The sequence below is a fragment of the Temnothorax americanus genome, unplaced genomic scaffold (genome assembly GCF_048541705.1).
Source record: "Temnothorax americanus isolate GAGA-0224 unplaced genomic scaffold, ASM4854170v1 Scaffold39, whole genome shotgun sequence".
Taxonomy (NCBI): domain Eukaryota; kingdom Metazoa; phylum Arthropoda; class Insecta; order Hymenoptera; family Formicidae; genus Temnothorax; species Temnothorax americanus.
Genome location: NW_027509536.1, coordinates 202,763 through 220,632, shown reverse-complemented (window position 1 = coordinate 220,632; position 17,870 = coordinate 202,763). Strand labels below are relative to the sequence as shown.

The 17,870-nt window shown below is 38.8% G+C and overlaps 1 protein-coding gene and 1 long non-coding RNA gene across 9 annotated transcripts in view; one reads left to right on the top strand and one right to left on the bottom strand.

The window, feature by feature from the left end:
- The window catches only part of Dop2r (dopamine D2-like receptor), a 211,393-nt gene extending 206,480 nt beyond the window's left edge, over positions 1 to 4,913 (bottom strand). For 3 of the 6 annotated variants that reach the window (XR_013258310.1, XM_077414969.1, XM_077414972.1), the window contains exon 1: positions 3,282 to 4,912. The gene's annotated coding sequence lies outside the window, so the exon portion shown is untranslated. Of the gene's footprint in view, positions 1 to 3,281 lie in introns of all 6 variants that reach the window. The other 3 variants (XM_077414970.1, XM_077414973.1, XM_077414971.1) reach the window with 2 other exon arrangements.
- Positions 1 to 17,870, top strand: part of LOC143902247 (uncharacterized) — a 214,784-nt gene that overhangs the window by 151,185 nt on the left and 45,729 nt on the right. The gene's annotated exons all lie outside the window — the stretch shown is intronic.

The following is a 17,870-nucleotide window of genomic DNA, read 5'->3' as shown; positions in this document are numbered from 1 at the left end:
CGTGTCCTATATTAAATTAACTGAAAAAGATCCCTATTTTTCTTACCGCATGATCGCCCTCGATCGATTAACTAAAGATGTGACGGCATTGCATACGTATATTCTACATTTCTTTTTTCAGCTCTTTCTTCTGCTCCGTGATAATTTTCTGCTTCTCATTTCGTAAAAGCTCGAACAAAAGTGAATTGTATAATTTCTGACTAGTCGATTATAACGATTAATTGATTCTAACGATTACATTTGTTTCACGCAATTATTTTCAATTTTCTTGAGGGAAAAATTACGGTTCATAAATTCTATCAGATATATCGCCAGTTATAGGCACTCTCGTCGCGTCGAATTTTTGTACAATTTTGTCAGAGTGGAATGGACCCATCGATAAAGTTCCTCACGACATTTAACGTCCATTAATGTCGTGCATGAAAGAATGCACGAATTTTTTCAAAAGCAGTACAACTCTTTTCTTTGGATATTATTTGGGAATATACAATATATACTCTCAAAATGAGTTTAAATAGCAGTACAGCAAATATAAAATGTTTAATGTATTACATTTAAAGAGTACCCCTCCCTTTAATTTCATAAAATTATTTATAAAATCTTTCATAAACAGAAGTGAAGTTATAGAATTACTTACAATATATTGCTCATTGATTAATAGTATTATTCACATTTATTTAATCTGATTTGTAGAAGTTTTTAAATTAAATATATTATAACACAAGAGCATTTTTCTATTCTACCGATGAAAAAAATTAGCGTAAAAGTGATCATTACCTCGATTCTTACGGTCCAATAATCTACTAATCAAAGATTATGCGATAGCTTTTTATGGAAATGACTCAATATGCTAAATACATGGATCGCAAGTACACGGATTGCAAGTACCCGGATCGCAAGGAATTTATAAAATACCGTGCATTCAGGGAATTACTGGAATTACCTTGTCAACTACTGAACTGATGGACTGCCGTGAGTGCCGGCGGATTCAATTGCGCCTGAAAAAAGTAGAGTGGCCTGCTGAGAGCCCATTTGCACAAAATCCAACGACTGCTAACTCCCACAGCTTATGCTGCCATATAATTTCGGAATATCGGTGGCGCTTTAAAATGCCCGATATCACGTGATATCGGTGATTTGACGAATCACGGTAACCTTACTTGGGCGAATCGGATCATGGACGCGATTTTAAGACAGTTACACGCCTGTTCCATATATCACGGGATTACAAATTTTTTTAATAATACTGTATAGGAATATTTGCTTTCTATTGCAAAGATCACATGCAAATGTTTAATATTGTAGTTTAACAAAATATTATTAAAAAAAAGCAGGTGATATAATATTTCAATTAAAGATATATTAGTTTAATAGGCACAAAAAATTAACTTATAAAAATATAAACGGTGGTAGACAGCACGGAAGTGATTTTTGATTGTCATTACATTCTAAACAATTTGCCACGTAAATCATTAAGTTAATTAAACGTTTAAGCTCATATAATTAAAGAGCACGTGAGTAATTATACATATTAAAAAAGTTATAAGATACATCATGCATTATACCGTTACAAGATTTCTTTACTTCCGAAAGACTGTGCATATATATATATATATATATATATATATATATATATATATAATTAAGAGAGAGATGACAGAGAGATGAGTTATGACAGAGAGAAAATGAGAATAAGTGCAATTTTATTTATCCATTTATTGTAATTAACGATGTTAATTGAGTAAATAACGAAGCGCAACGAGTACAAATTTTTTGTGTGATAATTATATGATATTTATGACGACATTGTAATTAACGATGTTAATTACAATGTTGTCATAAATATCATATAATTATCACACAAAATCCAATCTAAATTATTTATATATAATTTGTACTCGTTGCGCTTCGTTATTTACTCACTTTTCGGATAAAAGCCAATTTAAATGGAATAGCCAGGATGAAAACTAACTATTAACAACTGTCGGGATTAATTTTACATTCGATGAGCATTCTAATACAGCAAATGCCCACGCTGCGAAATATGACATTTTTTTAATTATAACGCATAAAAGAGCGCGTATATATATGTATATGTGTTATGCGTATATTTAATAAAAATGATGCAATATTCTTCCTGAGGTGAAAAAAATGAAAAAAAAAGGGCACACTGACTACCGAATACATTCGACTTCCCTCTTCGCAATCCGCTTTGCCCTACGCCCTCGTGTAGAAAGGCTTAACAACCTGCGTGCATTCCCAGAGAGGACGGTAATGAAAATGCCTCCGGAATATTTCACGTGCCCCTTTAATACATCAAGGGATGGCGCGGAGAAGCGGAAAGTGAGAACGAGGGAAGAGGGGGAACGAAGGAAAAGCTGCTGTACAGTCGATGCAGGAACAGGAGGCGAGGTAAAAGGGCCATAAAAGAATCCCTTTTCCATCTCTGCGTGTGTTACACCCCTTTGCCCCGCGCAATATTTTCATTTATATAGCCCTTAATTCGAGTGACACTAGCCCGTGGCATCTCTTTATCTCGTTTTACCTTCAAAATCATGAAACTGCCCGCTCATTGTTGTGGGCGTATAAAAAAAAATTTCATATCGCGACGAGATAAATAAACAAACGCGTCCATATGTGTTCAGCGTTATTGCGTAATTGTCTTTGATCTTATATTCAGATTTACCTCAATTCGAGATTTATCGAACAGTATGCAAAAATTATAAAATGCACGTAAAACACGAGAAACATTCTAGAAATTCTAGAAACAAAGTTATAAAGATATACAATGTTAAAAGAATTACTGCGTGCGCATCATACAAATATACTACTATACTTATTTCTTCTGTATAAAAAATGCAATTGACGTATTTAGAAGTCGATTGTAGATTTCAAGATTCTTAGGGAGCAATGAGCAAAATACGTTCTATCGATTTTCTATCAAACTTTTTATTTATTCTTCATTCACGTAATTAAAAAAAAAAAGCAATTGTTTTTGACAAAAGTTTTTGAGCTTCACGGCTTGCAAGACAGACAGACGATGCACCAACTTCACGCTTGTCTCAAGCGTTTCCCTCGCCGATAATAAATCCCCGTCTCTCGCATCGTATTTTAATTATCAATAATCGAGGTCTCTTTAGCAATTCAAATTGCACACGTGACTACACCCTTGACACCGGTGCGGCGCGGCCGCCGACATAGAGGACCTTGGGCCAACGAAATTGGCGTGCCAGCACGCGACAGCCGACGCGCGTCCGCGCCGCTAATGATCCGCGACTTACCGTCCATCCCGGCAGCAACGTCGCTCGATGATCGACGATTATCCGCGACGGGAAATTCCCAGATCACGGCGAGTCTTCCGAGCGGCGTGATCGATCCATGGAGTCGCGATATCGCGAGAACGCGGTCTATGCGATCCTGCATCCGCGTTGTCGTGGACCGGTAGATCGGGGTCTCGTTCCGTTGACACTCCTCGACGCGCCGAGGGGTGCACCGTCACTTTCGACGTGGCCACGGACGGACGATGTGTCACGCACAGACGTCGACATGATGTCACGCGTACATGGCGAAGCGCTCCTGGTATCGAGTGTTTGCCGTGGTTTAAAATCGAACCGGCGAGAGAGAGAGAGAGAGAGAGAAAGAGAGAGAGAGAGAGAGAGAGAGAGAGAGAGAGAGAGAAAGAGAGAAAGAAACAGGGAAACGGAGAGAAAAAGGAAGAGAGGGGGATGCGGCCACGAGAGAAAAGCCTCCGAGCTCTTCAGTCTACTATCGTTTGGATTACCCGCGTCGGCGATACACACGGGAAGCCGTCTTAAGCCGCGCCATTCAGTGCCGACGGATCGCCTGAAATATTTTGCGACAGCGAACCGGAAACTCCAACGACGTCGTATCTGATTCACGGGGTGGGCGTTTGGATGGCTTATTAAATTTTCCGTGGAAATGACACTTATGCTCCCTTTCTCGGCTGCGATCGTTCCTCAATCTTCCCCCTGCAAACTTCCACTCTTCTCCGAACTTCTCTCATCAGTTGTCCGCGCGGCTCCGTCCCTCTCTCCACTCTGTGGCTTATTCTCTGCAATCTTCGTTTCTTGCGATTGATGTCACCGTCACTGTTTGAGTCTCAAGTTGAATCAACGGCTATTAGCAGGCACGACGGAATTACTATTTGCAACCACGGGCAATCACGTTAATCCGATCCGCCGGCACTTCCGGCTAATTTTGCCGCGTCGCTGCCCCGTCGATCGACGTTGAATTTCCTGGCTAGAAATTTGGTCCAGCAACAGCTAAAACGGAGCCGGGCCGACGAAACGCGTGCACGCCTCACGCGCTCGTCCATAAGGATTGATCACTGATCGACGGAAATGAGCGATTATCCCTGAACGATCACCGTTTCGATACTCTCTTCCGTGTGTGTATTCGATCTCGAATACAGTCGATTTTCCGGCCGAGTTTCCGGCCTTAAACCCTTCGTGCCCTTGCAAATTGTCTCGTTCTCTTTACGATCTCGTGAGCACGCACGTCACACGACGAGATGTTCATGAACTATAGAGTATTTCGGAAGCGCAATATCTCTCGATTGATCCCGATCGATTCGCGACGACAGTTGTCCGTCCGAGCCGACCGTTTGTTTCGCGAATATACTATCGACCTCCACAACTGCGAAGATACCTGTGGATTCTGGCGAGCGACGATCGACGATCGAGTAATGAAACGCGCGAGATCGCCAAGTGTCTATCGACGTTTCAGAACGACGGCAAGTTACGACGTGTGGACCAGAATCGATTGACGAGGATTGACATCACACCACCGTCATCGTCATCGTCGTTTATCTCGATCGGCCATCAGGCAGCACTCTCGAGCCACGTCGTGGAGCGTACGGCGAGCGACTGGCTGTCTGCTCGAGTTTCCACACCGCCTCGAATCCCGAATGCTCGCGCGCGCTCGAGAGGGGTTGGAAGTGAGTGAGAGAGGGCGTGAGAAAGCGAGAGGACGAGAGAGAGTGCGCACGCGAGAGAGGGAGAGAGAGAGAGAGAGAGAGAGAGAGAGAGAGAGAGAGAGAGAGAAAATACGCGAGAGGGGAACTCCACCTTCTCCCTTCCTGGCAAAACCCTCTGGCGCGCACGCTGCCTGCGACCAACCCCTAATTCTCAGCCCTCCTCCACCAGCCACCTTCTATTCCTCCTGTGTCGCGTTGGTCGTTCCTCTCCGTCTGTTTTTCTTTCTTTCTCTCTCTTTCTCTCCCTCCCTCTCTCACTCTTTCTCACTCTCTTATCCTTTCTCTCTATCTTTTCCAATAGCGTTTTTTTCGTAAATTCTTTCTTGCTCGTCTCGAGGCTTTCGAGTATCTCTAAATTCGTTGACGCAGGTCCTGCCGGCAGATATGACGACACAGGACTTTGATTACCAGCGCGTCTGTCCTGTGCTATCTGTTACTACTTGCGCGAAGGGAATCGCGTTATGAGACAAGTGTCGGTCGTGCCGACGCACGACGAGTTCGAGTGTTTCCCACAACTGGCTTTTCTTCCCTTGAGAATCAACTTAGCAAATTTCAAACAATATCGCGCAAATGTCAATCTTGGATATTCAGAAATTGTCTGATTAATTTAACTACCAAAATTAAATATTAGACTTAGATTTTATTAAATACTAATATTAAACAACAACATTAAATATCTTAAATATTAATATTTTAACTTAAAAACTGAAAATTAAAATTATTTAAATAATATCTAGAAAGAGAGAGAGAGAGAAAGAGAGAGAGAGAGAGAGGGAGAAAGAAAGATAACTCAAAGAAATATGACAACAATATAGAATTGTAAAGTCGAATTTATGAAATATTTTATGCAGATATTAGCTGGAGATTTTTTGATACTTTGTTGTGACTTATAAATCAACTACAGTAATTTTATTTTAATTACGAGGGCAATATTTAATAGTATGCAAATGTATTATTGTTGTATGTGTGTCTATTAAATTTATTTGCTATATATTAATCAAAAATCTTTTTATTAAGCAAATTACATTTATGGTGAAAGTGCCGTGTGGTAGCTTTAGCTACGGCAAAAATCAATAATCTATAAAATAATAGTTATATCCCCTTGATTCGCGATCGCTTGACCTATATAATTTTTTAGCCGTATAATTTTTATAATGGATGAAGTATTACATCGATATGCTTGTTTCGAACACATCAAATTAACATTATAATCAGTCTTTGTCAGAATTACGTCAATTACAGTTAATAAACTGGAATAACACGAAGACAGAATATCTATAATCTATTTCAGGTTGATAGCGATATATAAAAATAGAATAAAATATTTTACTACGAGATACGTGTACGAAAGCGTATTTGCATAACATTTTCATTCCAGTAGCTTAATAATTATTGGAGGGGAAAATGTTGTGATTTTCATACATCCTGTGATTTACGATACCTGGTTTTTTTATATAAAAAGATTTTTTTCCCTTTAGCAAGAAAGAAAGAATCAGCATTTACACGTTACGAAATATCAAAACTAATATCGAGTGTTATCATGCAGATATATACCGATCGTGATATCGCGATTTGCGGATAAGTACCACTTGAATGATATTAAGTTCGGAATTCTATTTTGGGTTTCAAATGACGTAGGTTCATAAACCATCTCGTAAAGACCCAGGATTTGCCGCAGGTAACGTAGAAGAGTTGAATCCGGCGCGCATAAACGGTGGGGAAAGCAAAGAAATTTATAGTTTTCAATTTTCCGTCTGTCCGGATTCGCGCGATGCTCCGCAGCCGTATGCAAGGCTCTCTCTCTCATTTAGCTCATCCAATATGACACGTTTTCTCTTCCTAGATGATAAAATACGTTTGTTTTCTTTTGCACGCACAAGGAGACTTTTCGTCACCATGTTATCGATAATTCACAACCTCGCGCGATACGCGAAATTCGGTACACGGTCGTGCGGCTTCGCCGTGATATAACTATACTAATAAAGAAATGTATTCACAAATCTGAAATAAGGGCTCTTTTTATAATTGTAATCTAAAGCTGGCATTTGTGTTTGTATTGGAGTGAAAGAAAATACGTTAAAGTTAGTAAGATTTCAACCCTGCCGCTTGCATTGTTGTAATTTTCGTTTAATTAATATTGTTACTTTTGCCAATTTGTTGTTGGTGCTCGCGTTTGTGCACTGCATCCCCAGAACGTCTATACTGTAGATAATGTAGATATATCGGTTTATATATATCATTTTCGTAGCAGCGGCAGGCGCGTTCACGTCTCAACATCCCATATTTACTTCAAAGGAAAAGCTATTTACTTAAATTCCTTTGTTTGGCAATCTCTAAGGTAGTCACGATGTGAACTGCCTAAATCAGAGATAGTGAGTAAAACGAGAAATTTTCAAAGAACAGGTTTCTTTACAGTCTTTTAATATTTAAAAGAAATCTGCGGATCTTGCGATCTGCCATAAAATTATAAATTAAGTCACATAACGTTTTTTTTGGCTCGAAATACGGACGTTTTTCCGATGTTGATTTTAAGTATGCAAATAAATGGATTTTTTACAAGTGCAGTAACTTTGTACATATATATTTTTGATTCGCTTTTCCGATTTGTGTATACCGTTTGAACAATTTCAAAGATAAATCGTCGTTTCACCAAAGAGATATTGGATTGATAGATAAAAGACTAGAAATCGAACTGATGAGCCGTAATTTTACAAATTGATGTAAATGATATTTACGAATAGAATTGACATGGATACAATTTGTTCGATTTTACTATTCGGAATTTCTCAAACTCTCTGATGTGGTCACGTTAGCAGAGAAAAGCTATTTACGTGTTTATTTATCTGTCGATCCGTTGGTATGTTGGACTGATTAGCGTTTAATCGATTATTACAGCACGTCGAACCAAGAATTGGATGTAACACACGGCCGTTCGCAAATGGCGCAAATAAATGATCGAATATGTATAAATATAATTCCACATGATTTGACCGTTCTTTGTTCGAGCGATTCCTCGTTAGTCAGTAAACGCATATTCATCGGCGCAATGAAGCGCCGTAAAATGTTTCATATCTTACGATTCGATGGCGCGGAATAAGCAGGTTAGTATTAAAAAATCGTTTATTGTCATTGCGAAACGAAATTAATTATGCAAAACAGTTTGCTCATTGTGCAGGCTGTAATCAACGTTGATGCACATTTAGCGGTACATTATCCCATGCAGAAATCCCACACGTTTGCTTCAACGCCGACGATCGCTCTCATTTACATATCGTTGCATACGATACGACATATTAGATGGATTACGAATTCACTGGGCGCAACGCGAGTATTAAATGCCCATAAGTCGCTTTACGATAATCGAATTTCTCCGAAGACTGATGTGTATAATAAAAAATTAATGATGATAAATTGCAAGATGCATGCATTAATGTAAAGCAAGTACCGATATAAAGCGATATGCGCTTTGGAAAGTTTAAAAGCCACATTGTGGATTTTAAATTTAACTTTAACATGTTAACAGTTAGCAATTCAGTTAAAGTAGTTAAACAAATGAATTGGGCACATAAAATTACGTACGTTATTTAATAATGTATATAATAGAATTATAAATTATACTATAAGCAATGAATTTTTCTCGTTTTCTGTTCCTTTCTACTTAAACGGGAGGAGAGGAGAAAAACTGTACATGTTATAGTTGCATTAAGCTAAAGACTAGTAGCAGAACGTGCTAAAGACTTCAAATCAGCGCTTCTAGTTTACTCTGTCTCAAGTCAGTTTCTCACTCAGCGTACATGAATGGGGGTCTATTCTCAAAGTTAGGAGTCAGGAGATGCTTGTAATCTGTTTAAAATGATCGAGTTTCAGTACCGTATACGAAATACGAACATCCGGGGATATTGTGCTAACAATTATCCCATGATTGACCATCTAGATTAATAAAGTTATAATTACTATATGTCGCGCATATTACCGTGGGGGGCCTGTATCAAATGCCTGATGGATAAACATAATTTACTTTGAAGTTAATGTATTATATATACTAGCAGCTAGTGATGTGAGCGCGGTCAGTCGATATGGAGAAACTAGATTCAGTTGTAATTCTTTTGGATTTATTAATAGATCAAATAGGACGTAATTGTAATTGGTGATTGGTGATAATCACCGAAAAGCTGCCATTAATAATGTACGGTGTGCCCGAATCCATTAACGTAGATATATTTCCATTATAAACGGAAAGCTGCTGTCAATCTCGCTGTACTTTCCGATCATTGATACATTTCGCAGAGTTTACGTTCTGAAATATTAATTGCTACGCGGTCTGTATGTCTTTCGCCATGTACGCTGTATTGATAATCGATTAATATACACATAGCGCGATCAATAACCGCGGTATGAAAGAAAGCATCTAAAATTTGAATAATTGGTATTGTTTAAAACTTGAACGAAGTTATTATCTCAGCATTAATATACTTGAAGTGACGGTATATTGAATAAAAAGTAAACATTTTGCTTCTTCTGGAGTGATGTATAGACGGCAACAAGTAAAGAAAACTTTGACGTTATTTTATCTTAAATTTCTCTGTTAGTTAAAGCAAAAATAGGCAAAAATAAAATGTTAATTTAAATGTCTGAACTACGCGTGTATGATTGTTATCTAAATGTTATCTTTTTTCTTAACGAATCACTTAGTTTATTCTTTTCTCAACATTCCGGTGCAAATATTGATGTATGACGTACTGTGTCTCTTGGACGCTTTTTATAACATGCAAAAAGTATCATCCATTATTTTCATGAGCTGGCGTAGTATATGTTGTGAACAAATTTCGAATGAAAGATGTTTGCAAATTCTGATTTAATTCTTTCAACTCCACACGTTTCCAAAAGTAAAAAGAAAACGAAGCATGAACGTGCATTTTTGCTTGTACTTTGTGAGATATGAAAGAAAAGAATGAATCCCCTGCAATGGTAAACTGACAATTAGCTAAATAAACTTTTAAGCAAATAATTAATAAAAATTAAAGCAATTATTAATATAATGTTAAATGATACGTTATTTCTTTGAATTTATATTTCGGAATTATTTGTATTTATTGTAATTATTTAAAATAATTTATCTATGCGCGCGCCTATTCTGTCACTTTTTATGGCAACTATATAAACTTTGACTGACTTAACCTACGATTAATTAACAGAATTGCTTAAAGCGAAATTTTGAATTTAATTTATTTTCTAATTTAATTTTTATTTCCATATGTTAAACACCAAAAAATTAATAATTATATTAACAAAATAGATATAATTCTATATAATTAAAATAAATATTGCTTGATAAGTTAATTAAGCTACAAATAACTTAATTAAAATTTGATTGAAGTCACCTTATAATTTAGAGCTAGGATCGTTTCATCTTGGTTAGATCCTCGGTGCTGAGGTTTTACACAACGGAAGTCAGACCTCGTCAGGATAGACCGCGCATTTTCACGGCTCGTTGCAGGCATCGCAAACTCGTGAGACATGTGCCGTCTTTCAATAAAGCGGAACACCACGGATATTCGTCTACCCGGGGAATCTGAGAAGATTCTACCGTCATGCGTTTTTGAAATTCCGCGTCGATACTTATCCCGGTATCGGGTCTGTCGATACCGACTCGTGCTTGCGCAACAAGCGGGGCGTTTATACTCACGCTTAAATAAACTCATTTCTTCCCACGTATTCCACTTTTGTTTCTCCGCACTTTGTGTTATGGGAAAATACGTCGATATGTAATAGAAGGGGCATACGATCGGGCCCGCCCGCGCTAGAGATACGCCGCCGCGCCGGTTATCTCGTGTTTTAGAAGTGCAGGAAAACGGAGGAAAACTAACAAACTGTTAAAATAAAACAAGGGCAAATTGTGCAATGGGCTACTTCGAAAGCTGCAAAAGCAATTGAAAATCAATACTGCATATATACGGTTTTTTAAAACATACGCGTAAAGATAAGTTGAAGTAAAGTGCTTCAATATAATATAAATCTTCTATCTGTCTTCGACATAATATAAATCTTTTAATTTTTCCACGTATCCTTTATTAAGTATCATTTTCATCGCGACAATCGTACTTAAATCACGAACAATTCTAAAATGCTTGCTAAAATTGAGACGATAACATTGAGCGTTCTATTTTTATTTGCGTGTTACAAACGATATGTATGTCATAATGGCAGGGAAAGGACTGAGATATGGAGAAGTCCCTAAAATTTTCATGCGCGTTGTACCATATTTGTCATTTATTTGAACGACGTCACTGTTCCCGTCAGTATCTTCCGCGACTGCAAGCTTCAGTACAGACGTACGAGGCTGTGTGTGTGTGTGTGCGTGTGTGCGCTCGGGTATTCGCTGCGCTCTGCAGAACGGGTCAGCACACTCGTGAAACCTCCGCCGTTCGCCCCGCTCTCGTTCTAATCGCGGTCGCCGCGGTTCCATCGAGACAGTCGTGAGCGATGCAGGGAAAACATACGCCCGTAAATTCATCGGATATTCAGAAATGAACAGCGCCGCTGGATCGAGCTTGCATATTCATGGATTTTGTCTCCGGCGTGTGTGTTTGCACAGACCAGCCGCGTCTGGTGAAGAATAGCTGCAAACGAAACCACCCGCTTATCCTCGTACACGTAACCCAAGTTGCCTTTTTTCACCTTACAAATTATTTCAAAATCACGCAAGTTTTCTCTTACACAAATTATGTATTATAATAGTCATGCAGTTCAGAATTCGTGATGTATAAAACAAATTTAGTGGATTCTGTAACCGATGAAAGCAATCGAGCAATCAGGTTGATTGGATATTTCAACTTAAATCATTAATTGTTTTGCGTACAGTATGTGCAAATTGTGATGTTTTTCATTCTGTTTCACACACGTAGAGTAACAGTGTTTGTGACAAAAAATCTTTATGACGGACTATACAATTTGAATATTAAAAAAGCTGATTGCGTAGCATTATAATAAAAAAATCTTGCAAGGAATATTAATTACACGTTTATGAAACAAATTACAGTTTTATAAGTGTAATTTTTGGATGAGCAATCTTTGATTCTCTAAATTTCTTGAAGATCAAAATTGATTCGGCAGACGAATCAATAATATATTTTTGCTCTTATATATATATATATATATATATATATATATATATATATATATATATATGTACGTATATATGTACGTTTATATGTAACTCCAAAATCGACGGGATAACATTAATCGAAAATCTTAATGCCCTCGCTTACGACCGCGCACAGACAGTCACTTAATCCTCCCTTGAGATATCCTCATTTAGTTAATCCCACATTCCACGTATCCCGCTACAATTTACAGATAGCCTTGAGGAAGGTACTGCAGCCTTGGTAATTCATCGCTTATACTGTTTATGTGGTGAGGCGGGTGTTCTTGATTAAACTATCGTCATTAAGCCACATAAATAAACAAGCGAGCGAAACAGCAAATATGTGCATCGTCAATCTCAGTGGTACGATAGTAAAGATTTGCAAAATAGTACATATTTTCTTATCTTAATCATGGATCAACAAATAAGTGAAATCGATTATTTAACTTGATATGCTAAAATAAAATTATCTAAGGTTAAGGAATTTAAAATTATAATATTTGAAATTATAAATTACAATATTTTACAGATAAACCAATGTACTTATAAATGTACGATAATGCATAGAAATCAATATTGACGTATATTTCGACTGACTTGACTTTTGTATTCTTATTAATAATGTAGACGTACAATTTTGATTATTTATAATTCGTGTATAATAATAAACCTGACAATAATTTATTTGAAAATTTATCCACGGTTATAGCTTGCCGCGGTGATAGTAACTTATTAGTAACGGTCAATACTTGAGTTGTCGTAACGACAGTTGACGGTTTTGCGCAATGTGTTCCTAACTCACGCAATCTGGCTACAATCATCGGTCATTGTTAAGGATATCGGCAGGTACAGCGCAACATTATTCTCATGTGCCATCTGTAAACAATTCGTCAAGCGAATAACTGTTCGCATAGTGCATTGTGCGCGATCGATCTTAATTAAACTATACGCGTTTAGTCAAAGTGGAGAAGACATGCAGGACGTCGATTTCGACGCATCTCGATTTTCCGTGAATGACGTAAATTAAAATGCAGATCTATTTTCAGTGCTTAGCCGGACGGCTTTAAGTTATATATATGTAATTGCTCTTCAACGAGAGAGCGCACGATATAGCACAACGGTACAGATTAATATCATATTCATCGCGTCATGTGCAGCGAGGATGGCTTGCATGCATCGATAATGCACGGCGGTTCTGATAACGGTCAATCGCTACACGGCGGAGTATCTAAATTTAGAGCGCGCGGAGAGTGCTTGTTAGCTGTTAACTAAATCTTGACACGGCCAGTATTCGGTTCTATATGTCTCGGTTAATATTTCCCGCATGCAAGGCATTGAACAGGCGACGCCACTGACCGCCGCTAAATCGATTATCACTTATTTGCGTTTATTGGCTGTACGTAATGGAATCCGTACGCGTATCGTGCCCCCGCGTACTCTGCCGTTGAAAAGTGCAGATCAATAACAATTCTAGATATCTCTGCTGCATGAGATATCTTTCACTCTTACACATCTTAGAATATTTTTTATTTATCCTTCCAGAAAACAACATTAATATATACGAGTATATGCATGCAACGTTTTTTGCGAATCTCAACGGTATCTTTTTATCATATTTTTTTAAATGCGACTTGGAGCAATGAAACCTTGGCTTAAGATTGTCTCGTTTTATCACTTCAAATAAAGGCAACAAAAAAAGGCAAATTACATTTTATTGAATGGCGTAATCCACTCATTAAACACTGGCGATCATCGACAATTCTTAGCATATGGATAAGATCCCGGCGGCACCACGGCTTGGCGCGCTTAAGGCTCTCAATCTGAACCCTTTCCTCTTAACACCGTGAAATTGATCGACGCTTCACGGATTTTAGCGGCTTTCATATATATATCCGTAAAATCTTCGTCAACCCGAAAATCCATCCATCAAAATCGGATGACGCGCGTAATGCAGAGAGGCCCGGCTATGAAAAATTTTTTTCGCGGATTTTTCGAGGGTGATCGCGATTTTAGTATGTGCGAGTATGTTTAGCAGACGTAGTTGCAACGCGTTTCAGCCGTCGATTCGCCTGGAATTTCGTGATTGCGGAGTTTCGGTCTTGCGGAGGTATCGATCTTGACGTGTAGTTCCCCGCAGCGGTGTCGATTTGCCGTTTCATCGGTAATTCATTAACCCAGAAATGGATCGGCCAAGTGTCTCAGCTCAATATGGCCAGAATATAATGATCTTAGCCCGATCCCAATCGGTGGCTGCTGATTTATTGCTACATAACCGACTGACAATCTCCAATTCGATTACGTTAGCAGATAGCGCAAATAATTAAGGACATCGAAATTGTCGCACGCGAACATCTGTCGAAAGATGTTCTTCGGAGAACATTACAATCGCTGAACTAATACAACCAATCTGCAATGGAAAATTGAAAATTCATTGCAAATTATTGTATTATTAAATTACATACTGAATTAAGACGCGAATTTTTTTCCAATCTTTGAAATTAGTTCTCTCGCTGCTTCAATATATCTGCTTCTTACCGTTTCTCGCAACATTTTAATGTAAAATCATTGTGCAGTAACATTATCGTAGTTACTCTTTACACCGTTGCCAATCATGAATCTTAGGGCAAAGTTTCTCACAGCCAGGAAATATTACGATGAATAAATTCGAAGGGTACCCTGTACGCGCATTGTGCGATCTGAAAAGTTACAAGGAATGTTATGACCTCGGTGCGCCGTAATAGAACTTAAAATGAATAGGAAAGTTTCTCTCCTCACCTTCGTCAGAATATTCCGGACTTTCCCTGAGACTCTCTCGTTCGAAAATCACTTCATAATCCTCCGTCACGTCCCTAAACTTACAAATTGCTCGTGAAACAGTGTTTTGCAAAAAACATTGAAACATCATTTTTCTTTCTCCATTTGATATAGGTAAACGATGTACGATAAAAAGAAAGCCGACGTCGATTACGTAGCCACTTTAATACTTGCACATTTTATTAAAAAAAGTTTGATATGCGTAATAACAAGAAAAACGTTGGCTTAGAAATTTTCCTCCAATTTGATAATTAAATATATTAAAGACAAAGGATATTGTATACACTTGCGCAATATATTCGCTTACTTTTGCTTTCTTTGTTGTCTCACTTCTTAATATTATTAAATAATTTAACAGTGCCATGCAATTAAAATTTGTTATAAGTAAATTATCGAAAATTACAGAAAAAGTTTTGCGAACATTTTAAGAAATGGAAAGAGATTAGCACATAATATCAGTGCTGGAAGAAAACTGATCTACGCGTGATTTATGTGTGTAAACTGACTTTTCAATCTTTGAGAGAACAATAATTTATGAATCTCACGAGCGTGTGCGGTATGTTGCTTCGTTCGGCAATATCATACTGACAGATGGTCAGACTTGCGACTTACGAAACGCAATCAGGAACATCGAAGAGGAATCGTTTGGGGAGATTAAGCGTATAGTTAACGATCCACCAAGCTCCCCTGAAATAACGACTGCGCGCGGAGTTGCTCTAATTAAACTTGGTCCAGTAAATCACTATATTAGTTAGAACCCCGATTCCGTCATATAATTATGTCATGTTATTACGTTATGTACTTACGAAGGGATTGTGTTACGCTTCGTCAGCCTGATTTTGCGAAGATTGCACGACGCGAGTTAAAAAGAATCTAACAATATTTCCCTGCCGATAACACGAATGTAAAAATGCGCATATAGGAATAAAAGATAATAAGATAAAAATCGTTTATTAACAAGTATATTGATCCCGTTTTTATAATGTTAAATCACGCGCGGTCGCGCAGAACCGCGCGTTTTGTATACGGTACAGTAGCAATGGGCGATATTTGTATTGGCGTAATCAAATTTCATGGATGAATGCAGCATGTGTAACTCGCGCCAATCTGCATATAATGATCGGCCAATGTTAGCAATATTGACACGCAGCATCCGTTCCCAAACACACGTGACAAGTTGCTTGGAGTTCAGGACAAATACGATAACTTTGTTACTGGTGTGATGCGTACCACGCCATTCGTGTTATACCATTTGTCGGGCAAAACGGTGCTGGCTATCACTCGCTGCCTGTTGCGTAAGCGTAAGCTGTCCCTTTTTTTTTTATTATCGTCATACGTAACGTGGAACATTAAAACGGTATCAAACAAAAGAGTGAGGCTAAAACCAGACAAAGAAAGCACCGCGCTGTAATTTCATAACGATAACACACGTAACAATATAATTAATGATTTGTGCGCGTTGACCAACGGATTAAATATTTTTTTTCTATACTAATTCTATTGACGGTTCCGACCGTGAGTTCGCTGATTTTACGAACGGCGCGAATGCAGCGAGATAATTCCAATCAGAGTGCGGAAAAAGCCGCACGCAGTGCGTCCTCTCGTGATCTATATCACTAACGATATAGACGTCTGACCTATATCCCGATATTCCACTGTGTCGGGCAGCGTGCGGGAATCGAAAGCGTCGGATGTCCGAAAAAATCGATCGCCCACCGAAGCGGGTCTCGAGTAACTCGCGGCGAAGCTGCATCCGACGCAAGCGTGGACGCATACGTGCAAACGTTCCGTCCGCCCGTCTCACAAATTTAACGTATGTGCAACGTTTCATCCCTCGCCCGAGCAGCTTCGCGAAGCGACAAGGCCCTGGCTGGCGCAACGCGCGCATAATGTCACCCGATGCAATCACCGCGACCGAGCCGATGAACACCTGAGGCATACGGCTTCTTTAATCTCGCCGCCTCTAACGCGCCGAGCGAATGCGTTACGAGTGAATGCGCTCCCGGAGGAGCGAGCGTGTGTCGAGCAGAATGCACTTCCGGAGGAAGCGCTAAATATCCTTTCAATCTCGAACCTTCAGCCGCGCACGAGGGAAGATTGCGTCGGATCAAAGGGCTGGGCTGCCCGGGCTCTTTTCGCTTCGTATTCCGAGCGCAGACTCTCGGAAATGCGAATCCGTCCCATAGAATACGTTCCACGATCTTCCGTCCCCTTCCCGGTTCCCGGCCCCATTAATAAAATCCGCAGATCGGATGTTTACAGAGGGTTTCACCGAGATTCTCGAACGTGTCGACTGCCCGCCCGCCCGTCCGGCCGTCCGTTGCCTCTATTCTTGCTTCATTTTACTTTGAGATATTCACTGTCTGACCGATTTAACCCACGCGGCTAATTCATGAATATGCTGATTATCGCGTTATTCCGCGAGCGCCGTTGATAGCGACGAGAGTGCATCGTCGTCCCCACGCGTTTGTAGGAATTATAAGATGAGCCCGATAGAGAGCCGCCTGGATTAACGAGAGACTGCGAGATTCCGCGATTACATCATCATTCTAGACATCTCACGCGATGCTAGGAATAATTTTGTATTTTAAATATGAATAATCGACAAGATTTTTACTTACTTTATTTTAAGTGACGTAGTCGAGTAACGTAACAATTTAACGTTATTCGCATAGGTAAATTTAATTTAATTTAACTGTATTTTAGAAAAAAAAACTTGGTCTTTTGAAGCTTTATCTTTTTATATCAATTCAAAGACAAGTCTTATCATTTTGTTTTATTTTTTTTATCTTTCATCTCTTTGAAGTTTTAATCTAAAGTTTTATATAAGGAGTAAGTTAGAATCGCATTACAAATTTAGAACGAGATTACTTCGTGCTAAGATTACTCGGAGCAACTTTTTAAAGGAGAAAGGAA